This window comes from Chiloscyllium punctatum, chromosome 10 (assembly GCF_047496795.1).
Source record: "Chiloscyllium punctatum isolate Juve2018m chromosome 10, sChiPun1.3, whole genome shotgun sequence".
NCBI lineage: Eukaryota > Metazoa > Chordata > Chondrichthyes > Orectolobiformes > Hemiscylliidae > Chiloscyllium > Chiloscyllium punctatum.
The window spans coordinates 11,968,261-11,992,117 of NC_092748.1; the positions used below are offsets into that span (position 1 = coordinate 11,968,261).

Below are 23,857 nucleotides of genomic sequence, written 5' to 3' on the forward strand. Positions count from 1 at the left end.
CTGAGTTAGTACACATAGCATACTACTGAACCTCCTAGACAAGGAATCCTTCTCCTGCCTTGAGCTAGTTGAGCTCCATCATAACAATGACTGGACTAGTAAACATTAATCTCTGCCCCATTGGATTAGAGGGACAGTACAATCAATCAAGGTTTCTCTCATTACTATCCAATGATGGCTGTTGGAAAAGTTACTATCTTGAACATTGATCAGCTGACAACGGAATTGCTTTGTGTATTGCCAACGCATAAAGAAACACCATTGGTGCAAGGTTCTGGGGTTTTCATGGGTATCCAATCACAGTTTGTAGATTACAGGAGGTGGTCAATTGGAAGAGGAACAAACAAAACCTTTAAAGGATTAATCACCTCAAGTTTGTAGCTCCCATATCAACTGAGCTTGAAAGAAAAGCTGAGAAGTTAAGAAAACAGTATCTAATATGCATAATATCCTTAGTATTGAAGTCTGATCCAACTATTTCAGAGAAGATTATCTGTAAACTACATTCTAACAAATTAATTTCAACTTCTCAGTGTCAAAAGTTGCACACCCAATGAAGAAGCAGCGCTTCGAAAGCCTGGGATTTCAAATAAACCTGTTGAACTATAATCTGGTATCATGTGATTTATGACTTTGCCCACACCAGTCCAACACCAGCACTTCCACATCACAATTTCTCAGTGGACTGTTGGGATAAGAGAACATTTAGCAAAATCCACAAAGACTCAATTACAATTGACTAACTGTGAAGGTTTTATCCATACATCCCAACCTACATACGTGAAGTGACAATGTCCTCTAAAAACTTGGAGGGAATGCCAAATTACATGGAGTCACTGAATACATGAATAACCGAACATATGTGTTTGCAATTTTAATAAGATTTACGGACTGTCAATATTTTTGACAATTCCAAATTACAACTTAGAGAGTTTATGGCCACAATGTAATACCAAGCTCATTAAGCTCTCCCTTCAGCTTTTAGCAGCAGGAACAATTTGTCTACAATGCTGATGAATTCTCTTAGCAGAAAGGTTCATGGCATGTGAAGCTCTCTAAACTTCTCCAAATCCTGGGCAAGCTTTTTATCAGAATCACTGCAGGAACATTAAGTCTTTAAGATTAATTCATTTTTAAGCTTATTGTTTCCCAAAGAATGGTCTTAAAAAGAGACTGTGTTCCTACTGCACACCCTTGTGAATGGTTTAGATAGCAATGCTTTCGGCAGCATTAATTCATCCTAAATTCAGATCAGGGGAAGAGGTTCCCGTCTGAATCTTCATCTTTACACAATTATTAAAGATTAGCACTGATGGAAAGACCTTCATATTTCAAGTTACTTGAAGCTGTATTTGTATTAACACATTTCACAATCTCTGGATGTCCCAAAGCACTTGACAGCCAATTAAAATACTTTTGAAGTGAGTAAATGTTGAAAGTAAAACATAGCAATCTGTACACAGCATAAACTCCATAAACTGCAATGAAACAAACAGGCAGATCAGCTGTTTGGAGATTATGGAGAAGTATTGGCCCTGGAACTGGAGGAACTCCCCTTCTCCACTTTGACTGAATGTATCAGGATATTTTGTATCTACCTGAGAGGGTTTAACACCTCATCTAGAAAAAGTTTAACATGATGAACTATAACTTTAAATTATTTTCTTAAATCCTTCTGCTTTTTGTTGATTGAGTGATGGAAAGCAATGACTACTTAAAAGACCATCAACGTCATCCTTATTTAATCCATCAGGGATATCAAGCTGTTAATCACCACATGGTCTAAGAAAGTACAGTTGACAGTGTACAGTAGTTCCAAAGGAAGCTCCTAAAGATTCACAAACAAAAAAACAGGCACTATATTATCACAGTACAAAAGTATCATCATGGCACTAGACAAATAATTGAGCTATAAAAGGATAAGTAAGAACCTTTCAAGTTATGAGTTTGAATGCGAAGCCAAAGAATTGCAAATATATTCTCGCAGTTGGTGAAGCAATATAGCTGACACCAAAACAACAAGTAAAGCAAATAATCAGGAACAATACATTCAAAGTCAGAAGGACTCAAGAGTTCTACAGTTGCGGGCCAATGGCTGCTGAATGCAGTTCAACATGGATAAGTGCAAAATAATTAGAATTAGAGCATAGAAAATAAGGGGAAGCAAATACTAAATAAATAATTTCTATAATGTGATTAAGAAAGAGATTGAAGGCACTGGTAAAATAAAACAAAGAACTGTGGATGAAGATCTGAAGAGGGTTCACTGGACTCTAAATGTTAACTCTGCTTTCTCTCCACAGATACTGCCAGATCTGCTGAGTTTCTTCAGCAATTGCAGTTTTTGTTGAAACCACAGGACTTAATAATGAGGTTCCTGTCTGCATTAGCAGAAGCATACAATGCAAAATACAGACTTGCATGGTGCAGTGGTCAAGTTACTACCTCTGGATCAGGAGACCAGGTTCAAGTCCCACCTGTTCAAGTCCCAGAGGTGTGTTATAACATCTCTTAACAGGTTGATTAGAAAATACATAAAAGGCTTGTGTAGCACAGTGTCAGTAACTTTGGGTTCAAGTGCCATCTGCCCTGGAGGTGTGCCATGAAGTACCTGCACAAATGGAATTTTAAAAATTGTATACTTTGTCTATAAAAAGATATGAAATTATTGCATTCAGTTTCAATCAGCCAATTCCAGGGAGGATGTCATTCTTTGGAAGGTAACAAAAGAAATCAGGTGACTATGCCAATGAAAAGGGTGGAGGTAGCAGTTTACTGCAGTGCACCTTGCAGACAGCACATTATGCCTATCTCAATGCGCTGTTAGTGAAGGGGTTGAATGCTTAAAGTGGTAGATGGGATGTCAATCAGGCAGGTTGCTTTGGGTGTCAAGCTTCTACAGTATCATTGAACTCCGACAGCTGAGAAAATGAGAGTTTATTCCTGACACACTCCACATGTACATTGTGCTCATTTTCTATTGCTCCTTCAGGTCAAATTGAAATCGAGAAAATCAGCATGGACTCAATTCTGAACTCATATTATAGATAAACAAAAATTTGCAAGTGCTCAGTGCTCTCGTCGTAATTCAACATTGTATCCCAACTGTTCAAAGACCAATGTTGCAATTCAAATTTGAATGAAACCTTTTAAAATTTTCATTTTTCAGCTTTATTTTTATGGTCTTTGGAAAATAGCAGAATTCAAGGTGACCTCATTTACAGGTTGATGGCTCTGAAGGAAATAGGTGAAGCTGTTCGAAACAAATTGATTACTCTGATAAAAAGTTTCTAAAATGGGGAAAAAGGAACTAAGAAAGTCAAATAGGTCTTTCTTTACTTAAAGGGCATCAGAATTGTGGCAAAGGTTAAAAAGGAAAAGCAAATAAATTTGGAGAGCAAGTGCAAGATCAAGAGCTTGAGAGTAGGTGGATGAGTGGAGTTGGTCGAAGAGGGATATGCTTGTTTTGTCTAATGCCCATTTCCTGTTCCAAAAATATGTACATTCAGGGAATGTCACTACTGAGGAATTTAGCTCAGCAGGGTTCCTGATCTTGACAGACAGGTGGATGGAGTTAAAATCAACCATCCAAAATAATCTTGAAAATTACAGAACGGCAAGTCATAACTTTCTACAACTTCCATATACTTAGGGGCTTTCAGAACAACTCTGGCTTCTTTTCACTTTAACTGCTATAAAAATAATTGTTAATGAGGGGAAGAAATCTCTCACCGCAATTACATTGTACTCTCATCACAGTAACTGTGGGTATTAATGATTGGTTTGATCAGTAATGCAAATGTCCCTTTAGTTGAATGGAATACATTTAAGTACCACTAAGGTGCTTCTTGAACCATTTTCCTTTGCGATATATAACAAAGCAAGCAAATATTTACATAGGTGCAAAATGTTGTTTTGAACCAGTACTCCCTCCTCTAACAATTTTACAAATTGGGGGATGAACGCAAGTAGATCCTAACAAACAAAACAGAGAAAACAATAAGAAACAGCCCCAAAAAGGACCTGCTGGAAGCCTCTTGTGTTAGTCGCGTCTTGACTTGGAGGTGCGAGTATTGGACTGGGGTGGACAAAGTTAAAAATCACACACCAGGTTATAGCCCAACAGGTTTATTTGGAAGCACTAGCTTTTGGAACGCCACTCCATCAGGTGGTTGTAGGAGCGGTGGTCTGAAAACCAGTGCTTCCAAATAAACGTGTTGGGCTTTAACTTGGTGTTGAGATTTTTAACTAAATCATCCTTGGCTCAGGGTCAGTGCTAACAAATAATGCGTCTGCATTCTGAAAGAACACAGAGACATCGTTGTCATCGCATTGTGCCAATGACCTTACAAGGAAATGGGGAAGTTGAGAACAAGATGGCCTCATTTATAATCTTCAACTAAACCGATAAACAAAGGAAAACATAAATTGCAAAGTCTTCAATAACGCTTAAGAAATGTCACATTAGAATGTTGATAACGCTGATACCCTATCATTATTCTCCAAAAACATCGATTAGGTTTGCAATGCAAAGTGCAACTAAGATATATGAATGATGGATTATATTGAGCTTTCTATACTGAACATATACAAAGAAAGCAGTTACTGAGGAGCAAAGGTCTCAATTTAAAATAAAGATACTGTACACTGATGAATTGTGTAACTGGTCAGTTGGGGATCATTCTGAAATGAGCACTTTCCAGCTAGGATCACTATATAGGAGTGGGAATCTGAATTAATTTTTCCCTCTCTTGCTCAGAGACACTGAAGTCAATTCTGCAATGCCTACTTGCTCCGCACAGACTTGAGACTTAATCTGGAAACGTTGATTTCGCTGCTCGTTGGATGCTGCCTGAACTGCTGTGCTCTTCCAGCACCACTAATCCAGTAATTAATCTGGATGTGCCTGGCCTCAGCAACACAGGAGTGAAAGAAGGAAAAATTCAATTGCACTACATCAAATGTTTTACTAGAATCAAACCTTAACTTAGACTTGCTATCAGTTTTCTTTTTTGTTGAAGGGTTCAATTTCCTTTCCAGAAAGCTTGTGTTGATCCAGAGAACGTTTAGTATTGATCACAATTTACTGTAATAAGGCAATATTCATGGAGCATACTATCACATTCAGATTTATTGCTCCGACTGGGATTTCAATATATTGCACACAAAAGCCAAATGTTTACAAATATCAACAATGCAGCAGAAAGACATGAACACATGTGACTTGTGCTGCTTTAGGGACCTCATTTACAACGTGCAGAAGAGGATAACTCTATTAAAATGGAAAAAAAATGAATGCAAGACTGAAAGAATAAGACAGTAAGAAAGAGTGAAAGTGGAAGTGATAGGAAAAGTAAGACAGAGAGAAAGAGCAAGCAAAAGCAAGCAAGAGTGAGCGTGCTGGAGTGAAAGCAAATGAATGAGAGAAAGAGAGTGTGCATAGAAGAGCTGTGTGAAACAGACAACAGTTTCATATGTGCCATGAGTTGGTTTCTCCCACTTCTCCTGTTCCCTACCTAATCAAAAATACATCCATACACAGGGGTACAGGGAAGGAGGAATATCTGGATTGACAGCCAACATGCTTCTAAACCCTAGTTTCATATGAAATCTGCCAAAGTCAGCTCAGAGATTTCACTACCAGAGATGGACCAAGTTCAATGTTACTTAAAACCAACTCCTCAGCTTGGCCTTAGTCTCATCTCTTTCTCTGGTGACCAAAACCTGGAGCCTAGTCTGTTTCTCAACTGAGGATATTTGGAATTGTTTTTGTTTTTAATTTCACATTTTTGTTACAGCAGACGTTATCTAAAATTTTCTCACTGACCATAAGTGAGAGAAAATTGAACCAATCGCCCCTGCAATATGAATGGACAAGCAGTTTCAGATGATATTCACTGTGTGTGCTGCTAGTGGAGGAAATGAATGTTTAAGTTGGTGTACAGGATGTCAGTCAAGCAGGCTGACTTTTTTCCAGGATGGTGATGAGCGTCTCAATTACGTTGGAGATACACTCATCCAGAAAAGTGGGATGCACTCCATGACACTTTGACTTGTATCCTGTACTTATTTCACATTGGTTCCTTCAAGTCAAATCAAGATCTAGAAAAGTTAGCCTTAACTGAATTTTGAACTCTGACATTACAGACAAAAAAAATTTGCAAGTTCTCCTGATTCTATTTCTTTGCACACCTGTGCCCTCTGACCTATCATGGCTCTCAATCAGGCAAAACCTTTTCAAAATTTTCATTTGTGCATTCAAATTCCTACATGGTCCTGCCTCTCCCCTTATTCTTTAAACCTCCAATCTAAAAGTACTCAGACTTCTCTGTGCTTCTCCAATTATGGCCACTCACAGATCCCCAATTTTCATTAATCCATCGTTGACAATTATGCTTTCAATTTTTGGCCCAAACTGGAAATCCCTCCCCAAATTCAGCTCCCTCTCCTCAAAATGTCCCTCTTTTACAAGTATCATCATATCTCCTTTTGTACTTGATGTTAAATTTCAGCTGATTATAGTCTTCGACGTGCCTTGAGAAGTTTCAGTATATTAAAAGCACTGAAAGGAACAGCTCACATTAATATAAACCATAGGTTATAAAATATTCAAGCCCTAATTCCTGTCTATGTAATTAATGCAGAATTCATACATAAAATACAATCCTCATCAGGTTTCAAACAAATATCCTGGGATCTTTCCAAGGATAACAATTTGCTTTCTCCAAATATTTTTGTTGTGAGCCCTGTGCCATGTCCAAAAAAAGTATGGAATGTGGAGCATTACAGTCATGTTCGAGTGTTTGTTAAGTTTCATAACATAGTCTAGGAGCTTTCTACACTTAGCCCATGATGTGGGAGAATTACAAAAAAGTCACAACTTATAAATTCAGGTTTTCAATTAGGGCAGCACTGGCTCAGTGGTTAGCACTGCTGCCTCACAGCACCAGGGATCTGGATTCAATTCCGCCCCCAGGCAACTATTTGTGTGAAGTTTGCACATTCTCCCCATGTCTGCATGGGTATCCCCTCTCTGCGGAAGGTTCTGGAAGGAGCTCCTGGGGCAGCAGTGGGGAATCAACCCCCTAAATAGTGGGTGGCATGGTGGCTCAGTGGTTCGCACTGCTGCCTCACAGCAACAGGGACCCAGGTTCAATTCCAGCCTTGGGCAACTGTCAGTTTAGAGTTTGCACATTCTCCCCAAGTCTGCACTTGTTTCCTCCCACAATCCAAAGATGTGTAGGTAAGTGAGTTGGCCATGCTAAATTGCCCATAGTGTTAGGGGCATTAGTCAGGGGTAAATATAGGGTCTGGGTGGATTACTGTTCGGAGAGTTGATGTGGACTTGTTGGGCCGAAGGGCCTGTTTCCATACTGCTGGGAATCTAATCTTCTGTGCATCATTCTTCCATAATGTATTGTTCATTACCATCCAGTTACCTTCTGCTGGAACTGCAGTGTTGCATATTTAGGCATTAGATCAAAAGGAGCCAAAAGCCTTCCATGTTCCCTGTTCAGACACACAGAGTATGGTTACATAGTTATAGTAATATAGTCTGAGCACAGACATGATTGGAAATCCACATCCACACAAACCTTCAAGGTTACTTTTGATGCAATGGATTACCGGGTCTTGCTGTCCACATATCAGAGGCATTAAGTAAAATTTCAGGCTACTGTGGCTATAATACAAAGTCTAGTTAAAATATGAATAAAGTGTTAAGAGTTAATTGGGATTTAAGAAAGCAGACAAGATTCTGCTTCCCACTAAAACTGTAAGTATGTATCTCTTTCCATTGCAAATTATCTTTCAACCTCCTTAATCTAATAAAAGTGAACAGCTTAATAGGCACACCCCGTATGTGACAACAAAATAACTTATTCAGTTAGATTTGGCTTTAAATGTGAGATCAGATATGCAGTGAATATATTCAAGGTTTTCACACGTACAGTGAAAGCTGAGTTTAATACACACTCGAGAATTCAACCATAAATCCACATGCCAATAAAACATAGCCAGCACAAGTCATGCTGTGCACAAACCATTAAATCAAGATCAGATTTTATGCTGTCATTTGATGCCATGTAAATATTACAGTAAAAGTCAAAATGTTCCTTACTTAGATCTCCAACACAGCAGGACACACATACGAATCCAGATCAACCAACTCCATTAGTCACTACATTACATTCATGTTTCTCACCTGTATAGGTTTTCAACCCTTTTAGCGGACTTGTATCTAATTATTTTTGAGGTTCAATTCTGAAGGGTTTCTTGCTTAAAGGGTCAGCTACCATTTCAACATTAAACTGACACTGAACAAAACTCCAAAAAAAGTCACATCGTAATGAAAAACCTACAGCCAAAACATTAGTTGAATGTGTTATATGCAGTAATTTACAAAAACATATGCCTGAAGTAAATGAGTTAATTTGAGAGATAGGGTTAGTTATGAAGATGTCACTTCTTTTCATTTCTTCCACTTAATTTGCAAAACTGCAAATCCACTTATTATAATCATTGAGCTATATTTCCATCTTCCTGACAAGCAATTCAGTGAGAGAACAAAAAGAAACGAAGAAAGACAAAAAAAAAGGACACAGTGAAACAGGAAGGAAGAGGAGGAGGTAGATTCACCTTCTATATAGGCCCAGCTCCTATCCAATCCCAATTTGTATATGACACCATATGAAGATGGAGTCACTGGGTCCAGTTCCCATAACTGCGTAAAAGTGAGGTCAATTGGTGCAGTCACACAGCCAGTGCTGAGAGAGTGACGCATGTGGTGTCAAGTAACCCTTTCATAAGAGAAATTCCCTAATGGGCACATACTGTCCAATCCTCAAAACAAAGAAGCAACTGTGGGTTTACAGAAACTATGCCATTGTCACTCATTTACTTAAGTTGAAAGGTATCACACTTCTTGAACTCTGAAATATGCTTAACCAAAATATCACAAACTTTCAGTCTTTGAATAATTCAGGTTATACATAAAGTCACTTTACAATAGGTGACATAATACAAAAAAAAATGACAAGGAGTTTACAAAAATATTGTAAATGTCAAAATTGCATTATACAAACAGGAATTCTTTGAAAACCCACAACATTCGTGCTTTGACCCATAAACAAGTCTCTGACACTGAGATTGGTGATTACAAAAGAAAAGATATTTAAGCTTTGTTAGCATCCATGTAACCCCATCATTGCAATGTGACATTTTAAGTCTGTGATCATTCACTATTTGACTTGATGTTCTTAGCCTTCACGTTTACAAAATGCACCTTAAATACTTGGATCATACATCACAAACACATACATGAATATGGCCTCCACAATGTGCCTTTCTTGTAATCTTTACTCTCAACCATCCAATTATCTGGCTTATTGGACAAGGTTAGAACAGGCTTGATTTACTCAAGCATGTACATGCAGCACAAGGCACTGCAACTACAAAGCTTCCTAACCACAGCAAAAAACACTCTGCTACAATGCAGAAAAGACAGGAGTACAAACCTAGCTGTTACTAATGTAGATATAAATACAGCTCTTAACATACATTCAACTTTTGCTTGAACACAGTAAAACCAATATGCAGTCATGATACGCACCAAGTTTTCTAAATTTACTTTTCACTTTAATTCATCAGAAATAATAATATATGGTACAATACATGAAGGGCTCACTAATTATAGGACCTTGAAAAGAGGATAAAAGGTGTCTTTGCCATAAATTTCCAACATCTGAGAAGCATCATTGAAACATTGGGTTTTGCTGCTTCAACTTAAATTTAAGTTCTCTACCTATGCTCATTGTAGGAGTACTCCATTTTACCTGAATCAGCTGAGAGTCATCTCAGTGCATTTCTTAGTTAATTGAGCAAACTATACCCACCCTGACAAAAATTCGTATTCAATTAAAAATATGAATAATTCAGGCTTTAGGTTAAACCTGTTCATTGGCTTAATTTGGATACACTAAATGGTAAGTATATGTTTCTGTTTTGTTAAAGAATTTACTCAATTTAAAAAATTAAATTCTTAAATTAACCTGATCAGAAATAAGAGATAATAGCCAACTATAAGAAAAGTGATTTGCAGCCAAATGGTTAAAATCTTCAACAATTTTAAGAAAACATGAACAAAAGTATTAAACAGTTTGGATGCAGTTATTCAATAAAAACTCAGTTTCCTCATTGCCATTGTAAGATGTTACAGAGCATGCACAGACAAAACATTTACTTATTTGCTTTCATACAAGATCTTAGCTTTAAGCACCAAAATACAAATGCCCTCTTGGTTTTCCAAACTGAAATTAGTCTAAACAACAGCAACAAAAACAAATACAAGAGTGACTGACATGAACACTGACGGAATGTAAACAAAGAATTAAATACCAATCAATCTCTAATAGAGCCACCCAATCAAAATGTAACAACGTTACAAAAACATTTCACCAAAATATAAACACACTTGCTGTGAAACTGCCTTAGTGTGAACTGCCAAAAGATAAAAATTACTAAGGTGAAGGATACAATGCCACAAACAGTAAAACAGATACACTTCTGAAGGCAGTCTGTATAAGCCTAAAAATGCAGCGTGAATATAATGATCACCTGATGTCATCCCCCCTTGTTAATTATATATAATAAGCAAAACCACTGCTGGCCACATCAATACAGTGTACGAAGGGCCATCTCAATACTAAGGTCCCAGGAGAAAAATATTTTCTTTCATCTTGACAATTCAAAACCACTGCCTTCTCTTACTTTCGCAAAATCAAAAATTACAAGGGCCACAAAACCTTTATTTCTTCAATTGAATTACAAAATAAAGAAAGTAAGGCATCATAAATCACCATTATTACAGAATGCAGCCTTGAAATTATATAAATTCTGAGTGTGACAGATTACTACAGAAATTATAATGGAGCTCTCTTTGGAAGCAAGATGACATTCATTCTAATGTAAAATGTTTCTTTTTTATGAAAATCAGTAACCCAACACTGGAATTGTGATGACTTAATGCTGTGGTGCTAAGAATCATTCCATTTAAATCACTTTTAAAAATGCTTGCATTAATTTTTTGGAAACAGAAACTTTCTGTAGTTGTCTTTTGAGAACATGAGATGGATTAACTAATTTCACCTTTATTCTACTTGTTTTTGATCACAAAATACTTCCTAACAGCACTGTCGATCTTTGTTTCAAATCAATAGGTCACCACCACTAGCTCAAGGACAACTTGGGCTGAACAGTAAATGCATGCCTAGCCACTGACACTCACTTACCATGATTGAATTAAAAATAACAGTAATTCCAAACGACACCTTATTTCTCCTCCAGCAGGACATCATACCAACAGACTAAGCTTAGGCTCACCAGGTATCCATACATATATTTATGTGGATGGGAAATAAGAATTGATCTTTTAACAGAGTGTTGGCATTGATTCGATAGCCCAAATGGCCTTTCTCTGTGATTATGACCTCATATAACTTATGACCTCATATTACATCAACAAGAACTCCCATTACACCTTTACTGATTGCTACTCAGAATGGCATTGACAATAATACCACAATAGGATAGCAATCTGCATTTACTGTTCATCCCAAATTGTCCTTGAGAAGGTGGTGGTGACCTATTGACTTGAAAGGAAAGAGCCCCAGTGCTGTTAGGGAGAGTGTTTTGTGGTCAAGAGCATGTACAATGAAGGTGTGAAATTAGTTAACCTGTCTCATGTAATTGTAGAAGGAATGTACAATGTAGAAGGAATCAGAGATTGCCCATCCCACGATGAATCAGTTTCAACTTCCTCAATGTTCACAACCTCAAGAAGTGTCAAACTTTTTGTAAGACTCAGTACCATACAATGCAGTATTTATATCCACTGAGCCATGAAGGATGGCTTTTTAAAGTCATAACAGATAGGCTTTTAAAAACAGATTGAAAGGAGAATGTCCGACATAAATGCTCATTATATTACTGCAAAAATACATTTTGATTATCAAACACTATTACTGTAAACATTATACAATCTTGAGAGATTTCTGGCATTAGGATTGGTCAAGGTTTATAAAAGGATGACATTTCCTTTTCATGTTCACAAAATGAAAGCTAGAATACAGAAATACACATCTGCCAAGATTACACAGTATTCGCAAATCAACAGAATTTTAATCAAGCACTGTGCAACTCAATTCATTTGGGAATATAAGGGTCTTATTAAAACTGGCTATAGAACATAGAACAGTACAGTACAGGCCCTTTGATCGTCCAAGTTATCTCAGCCTTTTATCCTATTCTCAGACTAACCTACATTGTGCTAACTTCCATGAGTCACTTAAATGTCCCTAATATGTCTGACTCTATTATCACTGCTGGGTTCGAATTGTCACCAAGCCTCCTCATTCATACCAAATACTTTTCATGAAATCCACAAAAGACAGGAGAATGGCAAAGGCAGAAATGCCACTATTACCATGTTGTGGGAGAAACAACTGTCAGAATCACTTTGTTGTCCAATACAAATGAAAACATTATGCAGGTTTGACCTTTCAAACATAATTCAACTACAATTAGCTACACATTACACTAGATACCCTCTTATGTAACAGATGATTTTTCTCTTCTTTGGTTATTAATCTCTGGCAGAAATTATGAGTACAGAGTAATTATTTCCACAGTGTTTGAGAACATGTCCTCCAGCACTGACTGGGTCTAAAGCATATTGAAGTCTCCAAGTTTTGGGTCACCCAGGTTAAATTTAACACCAAGTGGAGCAATTCCCCAGCTCTTTGAGGTGTTTGTGAAGAACATGCATACACAGACGCAGAAAATTGTGTTTTTATATTGGAGAAAAGATACTTGAAAAGACAACATTTAAAAGATAGGAAGAAAAGGTGGATGTATTTAGAGCATGAGTTGAGCATAAAGTCAAGATAGTCAAAGTCTCTACCACTGATGGTGGTAGGAAAATGTTAATTCACTTCAAAGCGGGCTATAAGACACATGTGCAAATCTGTCCAGAATGAAGCACAGATTTGCACATTATTAACTGCTTCACTCAAGACTACAAGAATGGATGATGTGGGAAAGTAGGAAAAGCATCAGTTTAAGAGAGGACTGATTAAAGTCTTGATTGGTCAGCTCTGATTTCTCATGCCAGAACTTCCACCTGAGGTGGCTTATACCAGTTAAGATTTCATTCTGGTGTTGCAACATATCACTCTCTATTTCCAAGTTTGAAAGATCAACCCTGCAAATGTACTGAGTGCAATTCATTCCAATCCTGTAAAATTACAATACTTGTACATGCAATACAAATTAACAGATCTCCACAGGTTCACAATATATTTTCCATTTTTCATACAGCTCAAACTAGCTTTAACCATTTTTTCCCCCAATTTAAACAGAAGAGGCAAGATGTACATTACACTGTTTAATCCGAGCAAGCAGCAGGATGAGAGGAAGAGCTTGAGCAATGACCCCAGGCAGGCTTTCCTTTTACTGGGGCCTTATTTTTGCTCAATGATGTAGATCTTATCTCTTAAACTTATCAAGCTAATAAGCAAACAAACTGATCTGGCAAAACAATGGAACTTGATGATGCACAGTCTCGCTACAAAAGGAAGAAAGCTGGATGGGTCAATGAGCAGCGGGATGCTTTTGAAAAGGTGGATACAATGCCACATTCCAGAGATTGTTCACTGATTGATTGCCTCTCCTCACTCTGTCAGGCTTCCTCTCCTATTCACTGACAAAAGAAAGGTGCAATCTTTTAAAAGCCTGTGCTTTAATTATTTTTCCACAATCTGCTTTTAAGCACATCACTGAAAAATTATGACCTTGTGCACCAGACAATTTGCCATACAGAAATCAAAAGAGAAAATGCTGGAAAATCTCAGCAAGTCTGGCAGCATCTGTAAGGAGAGAAAAGAGCTGATGTTTCAAATCTAACTGACCCTTTGTCAAAGCTAAAAAAAGGGAGAAATAGTGAGGCTTTTATACTAGTATTTTCCTAGTATAAATACCTCCCTATTTCTCCCTTTATTTAGCTTTGACAAAGGGTCAGTTAGACTCGAAACATCAGCTGTTTTCTCTTCTTACTGATGCTGCCAGACCTGCTGAGATTTTCCAGCATTTTCTCTTTTGGTTTCAGATTCCAGCATCCGCAGTAATTTTTTTGCTATACAAACAACTTTCCTTCCACTTTTATGTTACAATTCCTTACTTAAAAAGCAAATTTTTGGGGATCCAAGATGGCGGCGATCTAGGCAGATGACACTGCAGAGCTCCGCACCACAGTGCAAGCTGGATGAACTCTTATCCCACCCTACCCGGACCACTGCAATATCCTGGGACTCTGGAAAGGTTGTGGATTCCCAGAAAACTGTTAAAAATCAACTTACCTTGGTTTTTGCCATCCAGGGTGCCAAAGAAGAGAGGAGGACCGTCTGATACCAGACCCGCAGACCAGCCTGAAGGATCCTCGGACTCTATTTTTTACCAGGCCCTGGTGAAGGAGCTCGTGAAGTCTCACGAGATGTTGGGTAAGCAGATAGCGGAGAAGCTGGCCCCGATCTCAATCATGCTGCAGAAGCATGAATAGCAGCTGGGAGTCCTGCAGAAAAGGACGGATGAGGTAGTACACAGAATCGCAGTAGTGGAAGCTGATAGCGGTTCCTCTAGGAATGGATCCAAGCCCTGGAGACACAGGTCCGTAATTTGCTTGACCAAGTTGATGACCTCGAGAACAGGGGCAGGAGAAAAAAATATTTGGATCGTTGGTCTGCAGAGGGTAAGGAAGGTGAATGGCTGGCAGAATTTATTGAGGACTGGTTGCTAAAATTGCTTAACTTTGTGGCTGGAATGAGAGGCTTGAAGATCGAGAGGGCTCACCGGGTCACGGCGCAGAGGTCAGGTCTGGGTCAACGTCCCCATCCTATCTTGGTGCAGTTTCATCATTACAGAGATAAGGAGAGAATCGTGGAAGCTTTCAGAATCCGGGGAAGGATCCAACGGCCCTAGTTTACTAGGGTTCTAAGATTATGTTCTTCCAGGAGTTCTCAGTGGCTGTGATCCAAAAAAGAAAATCCTATGCTGGCACCGAGAAGACTGAAGGAGCTTGGGATCCAATACTCTGAGGTATCCAATGGTGCTTCGGAACACCTTAGGTGGATTTGTACATCTCTTTGACACGTGAATAAATTAACTTAATCTGAACAATTTAGTATGTACAAATAGCAGTGGTGTTTGGATGTGCCTTTGTTTTTTCTTTTTTAAAAAAAGAGGAAGTCCAGCGGGTGCTTTCATTTCCTATCTTTTTGATTGGTAATAATCTGGTCTAAACTATGTTTGGTGGCGGTTGAGATATACACTTTCAACTTCTAAGTTATACCAAAGGATGGGTGGGGTACCTCCCCCTTTTTTGTTCAAAATTTCTTTATTCACATTGCTACTCCTTGCGTATTTTCTCTTTTCTGATTGTGTTTGCGGTACGGCTCTAGATTGGAGGAGGGAAAATGGGTTGGGATGGCTAGATGCCTACTTAAGGGTAGTTTATGCCTAGTTCAGGTATTTAAATGCCTGGGCTGCAGTATTAGCAGCGGGATGGGAAGTTGGGTTTTGGGATGTGTAGTTGCCCCATTTGGGCAGGGGATGAGTTCCCTTATTTAGCGCCGTTGGCATTTTATACATTGGTTTCATTTTTGTTGTATATAGTTTTTGATAGCTTTGTAGGTTTGTTAATTGTAGTGGTTTTAGTTTATGTAGATTTTATGTTCAATGGATCTTGCGACACTAAGGCTCGCGATTTGTGGTTCGAGTTCCTCCTCTCTGGAATCTAAATGTTACTGCAGAAGGTTATGGCTAATGACTTAATTAAATGGTGCACCAGGAACATCAAGGAGGGTCACTCACCAATTAAGAGGGAGAAGGTACTTTTCAGTCTCAAAAAGGAAAAGGCGAATATTGCTTTGATGCAGGAGACACACTTGGATGATAGGGAGCATTTGAAATTAAAGAAGAATGTTTTGATCAGGTTTACTTTTCATCTTTTGATACCAGAGGTAGGGAATGGCTATATTGGTTCAGAGGAATGTCCCATTTAACTTACTAGATTGTGTTAATGACACACACGGGAGGTTTGTAACCCTCAAAGTCCTGATAAACAGGGAAGAATACTGTATTTTAAATGTTTATCGCCCTCTAGCCTATCCCCTCAAATTTCTGGTCGATGTGTTCTCTAAATTGATCAATCTCGAGTCCCAGCATATCATTATAAGGGGAGGTTTTAATTGCCTTATGGATCCCACAGCAGACAGGTTGCCCAAAGAAAATGGGGGAGATACTAAATGAATATTTTGCATCAGTTTACTGTGGAAAAGGATATGGAAGATATAGACCGTAGGGAAATAGATGGTGACATCTTGCAAAATGTCCAGATTACAGAGGAGGAAGTGCTGGATGTCTTGAAACGGTTAAAGGTGGATAAATCCCCAGGACCCGATCAAGTGTACCCAAGAATGCTGTGGGAAGCTAGAGAAGTGATTGCTGGGCCTCTTGCTAAGATATTTGTATCATCGATAGTCCTAGGTGAGGTGCCGGAAGACTGGAGGTTGGCAAATGTGGTGCCACTGTTTAAGAAGGGTGCTAAAGACAAGACAGGGAACTATAGACCGGTGAGCCTGACCTCGGTAGTGGGCAAGTTGTTGGAGGGAATCCTGAGGGACAGGATGTACATGTATTTGGAAAGGCAAGGACTGATTCGGGATAGTCAACATGACTTTGAGAGTGGGAAATCATATCTCACAAACTTGAGTGAGTTTTTTGAAGAAGTAACAAAGAGGATTGATGAGGGCAGAGCAGTAGATGTGATCTATATGGACTTCAGTAAGGCGTTCGACAAGGTTCCCTATGGGAGACTGATTAGCAAGGTTAGATCTCATGGAATACAGGGGGAACTAGCCATTTGGATACAGAACTGGCTCAACAGTAGAAGACAGAGGGTGGTGGTGGAGGGTTGTTTTTCAGACTGGAGGCCTGTGACCAGTGGAGTGCTACAAGGATCGGTGCTGGGTTCTCTACTTTTTGTCGTTTACATAAATGATTTGAATGCGAGCATAAGAGGTACAGTTAGTAAGTTTTCAGATGACACCAAAATTGGAGGTGTAGTGGACAGCGAAGAGGGTTACCTCAGATTACAACAGGATCTGGACCAGATGGGCCAATGGGCTGAGAAATGGCAGATGGAGTTTAATTCAGATAAATGCAAGATGCTGCATTTTGGAAAAACAACCCTCCACCACCACCCTCTGTCTTCTACCTTTGAGTCAGTTCTGTATCCAAATGGCTAGTTCTCCCTGTATTCCATGAGATCTAACCTTGCTAATCAGTCTCCCATAGGGAACCTTGTCGAACGCCTTACTGAAGTCCATATAGATCACATCTACTGCTCTGCCCTCATCAATCCTCTTTGTTACTTCTTCAAAAAACTCAATCAAGTTACACTTAATGGTAAGGTCCTAGGAAGTGTTGCTGAACAAAGAGACCTTGGAGTGCAGGTTCATAGCTCCTTGAAAATGAAGTCACAGGTAGATAGGATAGTGAAAAAGGCGTTTGGTATGTTTTCCTTTATTGGTCAGAGTATTGAGTACAGGAGTTGGGAGGTCATGTTGCGGCTGTACAGGACATTGGTTAGGCCACTGTTGGAATATTGCATGCAATTCTGGTCTCCTTCCTATCGGAAAGATGTTGTGAAACTTGAAAGGGTTCAGAAAAGATCTACAAGGATGTTGCCAGGGTTGGAGGATCTGAGCGACAGGGAGAGGCTGAACAGGCTGGGGCTGTTTTCCCTGGAGCGTCAGAGGCCGAGGGGTGACCTTATAGGGATTTACAAAATTATAATGGGCATGGATAGGATAAATAGACAAAGTCTTTTCCCTGGAGTCGGGGAGTCCAGAACTAGACGGCATAGGTTTAGGGTGAGAGGGGAAAGATATAAAAGAGACCTAAAGGGCAACTTTTTCATGCAGAGGGTGGTACATGTATGGAATGAGCTGCCACAGGATGTGGTGGAGGCTGGTACGATTGCAACATTTAAGAGGCATTTGGATGGGTATATGATTAGGAAGGGTTTGGAGGGATATGGGCCGGGTGCTGGCAGGTGGGACTAGATTGGGTTGGGATATCTGGTCGGCATGGATGGGTTGGACCGAAGGGTCTGTTTCCATGCTGTACATCTCTATGACTCCATGAGGCCCCCCTCCCCGATACCCTCTACACAAACTAAACAATTAGTGGATCTGTGTGTGGAGTTAGGGTTGGTGGACGTCCGTAGGCATATACACCCTACAGGCAGGGATTTTGTTTTTTTTTCAAACCACACATATGTTACACCAGGAATAGTTTTTTTCTGATCCCCATGGCAACCTTGGACTTGGAGGCATCATGTACGATTGGTAATATTACCATCTCCGAACACGCCCTAATGTACCTGCTGGTTAAGATTCAGGACGTTACTTGAGATGCAGAGAAGGCATTTGACAGAGTTGAGTGGCCGTTCCTTTATCGTCTGGAGTGGTTTGACTTGGGCACTGGCGAATGGATCCCTTTATCCTTAAAAGATAACAAGTTTGTGGAGTACTTCTCTAGGGAATTTTGGGCGTTCCTAGGCATTAATTCAGGTTTAGTTAGTAGCCCGTCTGTCCATTGGGAAACTGCCAAAACCTATGACAGGGGGTTAGTTATTTCCTAATCTGCCAGTAGAAGGCAGCAGAAGGGCGAACTGCAACATCTCCTCAAAGCACAGCTGAAGGCAGCCGAGAAGGCTTACTCTGACAGGGCCACGTTGGTCAAGCTACAGACGATTACGATGCTGCTGTCTGTTTTGAATTCCGTGCTCACGCAGACAGCAAAGAAGGAGTTTACTTTCGCAAAGCAAAAGTTATATGAGCATGGTGACAAGCCAGCCAAGTACCTAGCATATCTCGCCAAAAAAAGGAGCGTCCCTCAAGCCATTATGTCAATTAGGGAAGGGTCTGAGAACCTAACATGCGATTCCAAAAAGATTAATGTATTCATGTGCCATGCCAGAGATTTTACAATAAGTTAATCAATCTGAAGGTTGTGAGGAGGGACGGGCCAAGATGGAGTCCTTTTTCAAGGATCTGAAGCTCCTGGGCATGACTCCCAAAAAAAGGCTTTTCTCAATGCCCCCTTTTCACAGCAAGAGGTGTAGGAGGCTGTGAACTAGCTTCAGAGTGGAAAGGCGTCTGGTCCTGATGAACTTCTCAGTGAATTCTATAAGGAATTCATAAACATATCATCAGGCCCGATGCTCAATGTACTTAATGACATACAGTCATGATAATCTCCCGCCATCTCAGAGAGGCCAATATTTCACTTATTCTTAAAGATGGGAAGGTCCCGGAGGACTGTGCTTCGTACAGGACAATTTCATTCTCTAAGACTCTTGCATTAAAGCTGGAGACCATGCTACCTTCTATCGTTAAAGAGGATCAGACAGGCTACATAAAGGGCCGCAGATCCTCCAAAATGTTAGGAGGCCACTTAATGTAATTCGAGCGTGCCAACAACAGTCAATACAGGGATGAGTGATTTCTCGAGTTGCAGAGAAGGCATTTGACGGAGTTGAGTGGCCGTACCTTTTTTATAGTCTGGAGTGGTTTGGCTTGGGCAAAGCCTTTTATAAGATGGGTAAAGGTTCCCTATAGTGACCCTCTTGCAGTGGTCATCACCAATTGGGTATGATCAAGCAATTTTAACATTTTTAAGGGCAACCAGCAGGGCTGTCCCCTTTTGCCACTGCTTTTTACGTTGGTGATTGAACCATTAGTGGAGGCCATTCGTAGGGATCCTAATATATTGGCTCCAGAAATCGGGTCAAAATTACAGAAGATTTCATTATATGTGGATGATGTCCTCATTTTTTTGTCTAATTCAGCAGTTTTAGTGCCTCGCCTGATACAACGCATCAGCACGTTTTGCACCTTTTTGGGGTACCAGATTAATTTTGCAAAGTCAGAGGCTATGCCTGTGGGTGGTCTTACGAAGGTGCTAGGTCTTGAAGGTGACTATAGATTCCCATTTAAGTGGCCACAGGGGCGTTTTGTGTATTTAGGCACATTCATCACTCCAGTTCTTGATCAGTTGTTCAAAGCTAATTTTGTTCAATTATTTGACAAAATCAAACAAGATCTTCAAAGATGAGTGGGGCTTCTGGTCTCATGATTAGGTCAGATAGCGCTTATTAAGATGAATATTCTCGGTTTGTTGTACCTTATCAAGACGCTCCCCCTGATTTTCCATAAGCAAATGTTCAGGAGTCTGAACGGCTGGTTCAGCTCTTTTATTTGGCATCGTAAGCGGCCCCTTACTAAATTAACTAAACTGCAACTGAATCTCAGATTTGGGGAGTGGATTTACAGGACATTAAAAACCACTAACTAAGCTCACTTTTATCTTACGTGAGTGATTGGGTTTGTGGGGACCCTCTTTCAATATGGTTAGACATCAAAACCTCTCAGGCAGAGTGCCCCCTTACTAGCTTGCTGTTTTTGGCCAAAATGAGGACAGTTCAGGAATACTGCCATAACCCAATAGTTATCAATACTGTTAAAGCATGGAGGGCAATTCGGCAGAGGGAAGGCAATATTGACAAATCATCATCTTTTACACCTATAGTGGGTATGGCAGGTTTTCAACCAGGGATGATAGATTCAGGATTCAAACATTGGGCAGTTAGGGGTGTGTCTTGCATGGGCAATTTATTTGAGTAAGACACAATGATGTCCTTTGATCAGTTAGCATGGAAATGCGAGCTATCTAACAGGGACTGCTTTTGTTTTTTTCAAGTTAGGGATTTTATTTTAAAAAAAAGAGACTACACTTTTGATTGATCCCTACAAGTTTGACAGAGAGGAGGGTGCTCAGTGCTAAAAGTACATTTTCTGTCAGCACTTTATATCATCAATTGTGGGCGTCTCCTCAGATGAGTATGATCGACTCTACAGGGTGTGGGAGTGAGCTACGCGTTGAGCTCTCCTTAGAGGCATGGGAAAATATTTGGGAAAACACAAGAAAGATATCAAGTTGCAAAAGGACCCATGCTTTACAGTCAAAGATTCTCCACAGGATCCACTTGGCTCCGGATCGTTTGTCAAAATTTAAACCAGGGGTACCTTCAACATGTCCCAAGTGCAAGGTTGGTACGGGCACTCCTACACATCGTCTCTGGTCCTGTGGTAGGCTTCAAACTTACTGGAGCGCTCTGGCAGGTGCAACGGAAGGGATTTTGGGTGTAAGGGTGGAGAAGGACCCAATCTCTCTTCTCCTTGGCCTGCTCAATGATTCCCTGTAGATGCGCTAAAGAAAACAAGTTTTCAACATACTTCAATACTTTCTGCACAAGAAAGAATACCTTGTTCAGTTGGGTATCCGAAAATCCTGCCGGATTGGCGGAAGATTGTTATGGAGCATATCCCCTCAGATTTTCTCACAAGTATGGTACACCACAAGACTGACAATTTTTATAAGACATGGTGGCCATTTTTGGAATATCTGGACACAGATTTGTCTGCCGCACTGCTTTATATAGTTGTAAAGATTGTGTTTCATGAGTCCAATATCCAGAGAGGGGGAACTGTGAATATATGAATATGTGAAAAATAATGCTCTCGATATTCAAGAGGGAGTGTTTTGTTTGGTTGAGCTGAGTTATTATTAGTTATTAGTTTGCTGTTGGTTATTATTTATTTAGTTAAGTCATTAGTTGGAGTTTTTTATATATATATATTTTTCTATACATATTTATACATTTGTACATGAGGGTGGTTGGGGCTTTATTTCATTTTTTTGGTGTTCTTTCTTTGTATTGTTTTGAATTGTATTGTTTTGTATTTGTTGTAATAATAAAAAATCTATTTCTCAATAAAAATATATTTAAAAAGCAAATTTTTCAACTATCAAGCACAGTACTTATGAGACTTTTTAATAAATCTGAATATTTGACTATATCAGACAGGATCTTCAAAGATATTTCATTTCACAGGAGGGACTTTCAGGATTGTCTGTGAAATGTGATAAGCTAAACTCTCTCTTTCCTTCCTTAAATTTAACAATTTGAAATTGGCCCATATGGCTGCCAGAGTCATCCTAATCAGCAAACCCCTTAAGGAAGGTGGAAGCCCACCAATTTGATATATCCACCATGCGGTTGGAGTAGTGCAACAGCAGAAAGGCATTACCAACTGTATTTTGTTTAGGCATCTTTCATCCATTACAAACTTAAGCTCATCTAAAACTCTGTTGGCTGTATTCCTAATCCAGCATCTGCAGTCATTGTTTTTACCTAGTTAATTTTAACCCTACTGCGAATCCTCTTGCAAGGATGCCTGCCTTGAAGAAGTTTTCCTCCTCTCCTCGGATGCTGCCTGAACTGCTGTGCTCTTTCAGCACTACTAATCCAGAATCTGTATTCCCAATCAGACCAGCTCGTTCACCAATCACCCCAATGCAAAGTAACAACATTGAGACATTTCTTGAATGGGAACCAATGCCAAAAATCTTATCTTTGTTTTCAAATCCAGCCAAGGACTCTTCTCTCCTTATCCCTGTAATTTCTACCAGCACAGGGATACCTGCTCTCCTCTTGCATGTTTCCAAAATTACAATTTACGCTGCTGAGGCCCCAAGCTATGTTATTCTCTCATTAAACCTCTCCACACCTCAATCCTCCTATAAGTCATTCAAAAATCTCCATCTTTTGGTCTTAACTCTTGGTCATCTGCTCAAGTATCCCATAATGGGTGCCACGCTTTGTTTGATAATGCTCCTGCTGCAGCATATTCTTTATTCCAGTTAAGAGCTCTGAAGAACATAACTGATACATTCCTCAATGAAACACTGAAAAGCTACTGCTGCAACCAAATTAATGTAGCGGCAACATCTTTGTAGATGGGATTACAGAAGTCCAGCTCATACTGAAATAAATATTAGAATCCAAAATTGAATTTTTTTTCTCTCCACAATAACCTTTTCCGGAATTTGCAATGCCAAGCCTCTAAGTTGGGTTTCTACATCAGCTTTGCATAATCCACCCGGCTAACAAAATCATAGATTTGGTAGAACAAGAATGTGGCTCTCCTACTACTAAGGCAATAACATTATCAGGAAAAACACAAATACAAATATACTGACAGTCACTCATTTAGAAATTGGAACTTGAGAATCTCCTGCTGTTTGAGTGGGGCATAGGGTGAGAGCAACAGCAGCCTCCCCAGTGCAAGGGAATAAGTGCTAAAAGAAATGATGGGCTTGGGAAATAAAAATGTCAAGAGGGCCTTAGAAGTGGTAGCTTAACACAGCTTTACAGGGAGAGAAGTGCCAGATTGAATTAACAAGGGAGAAGGTTCCCAGTATAAACTAATGTGTAGGGGATTTAACAAGAGGAGAGCTCCCATGAAAGGATGAGGAGCCAGATGGAGGACTACACTGCTGAATTGAGTCTAGGCTAGGAAGTGCTTTGAACTAAGGAAAGTGACTGTTTTGATATATTTGGACTAACTTACATGCTGATTATTCTGTCAAAAGTTTAAACCTAAAAATAGAAACAAAACAAATGAATCATAGTACGGCTTCATACTGAAAACGTCTAATGGAAGATATTTCTAGGGTTCCCTTGAAATGTAGTTCTTATTTATTTCAAGATTTGAACCACATTTGTTTTAGCTATTTCAACATTTACATTTCTTCTGAGTATTGCACATACTTATTATCATTTTCTGATTATACCATTTAAGCTCTAAAGCCAGTGAACAGACACATTTTCAGGACT

The 23,857-nt window shown here is 39.5% G+C and overlaps 1 protein-coding gene across 7 annotated transcripts in view; it reads right to left on the minus strand.

Annotated features, from left to right (window-relative positions):
• agap1 (ArfGAP with GTPase domain, ankyrin repeat and PH domain 1) overlaps positions 1–23,857 on the minus strand; it is a 759,171-nt gene that overhangs the window by 460,340 nt on the left and 274,974 nt on the right. The gene's annotated exons all lie outside the window — the stretch shown is intronic.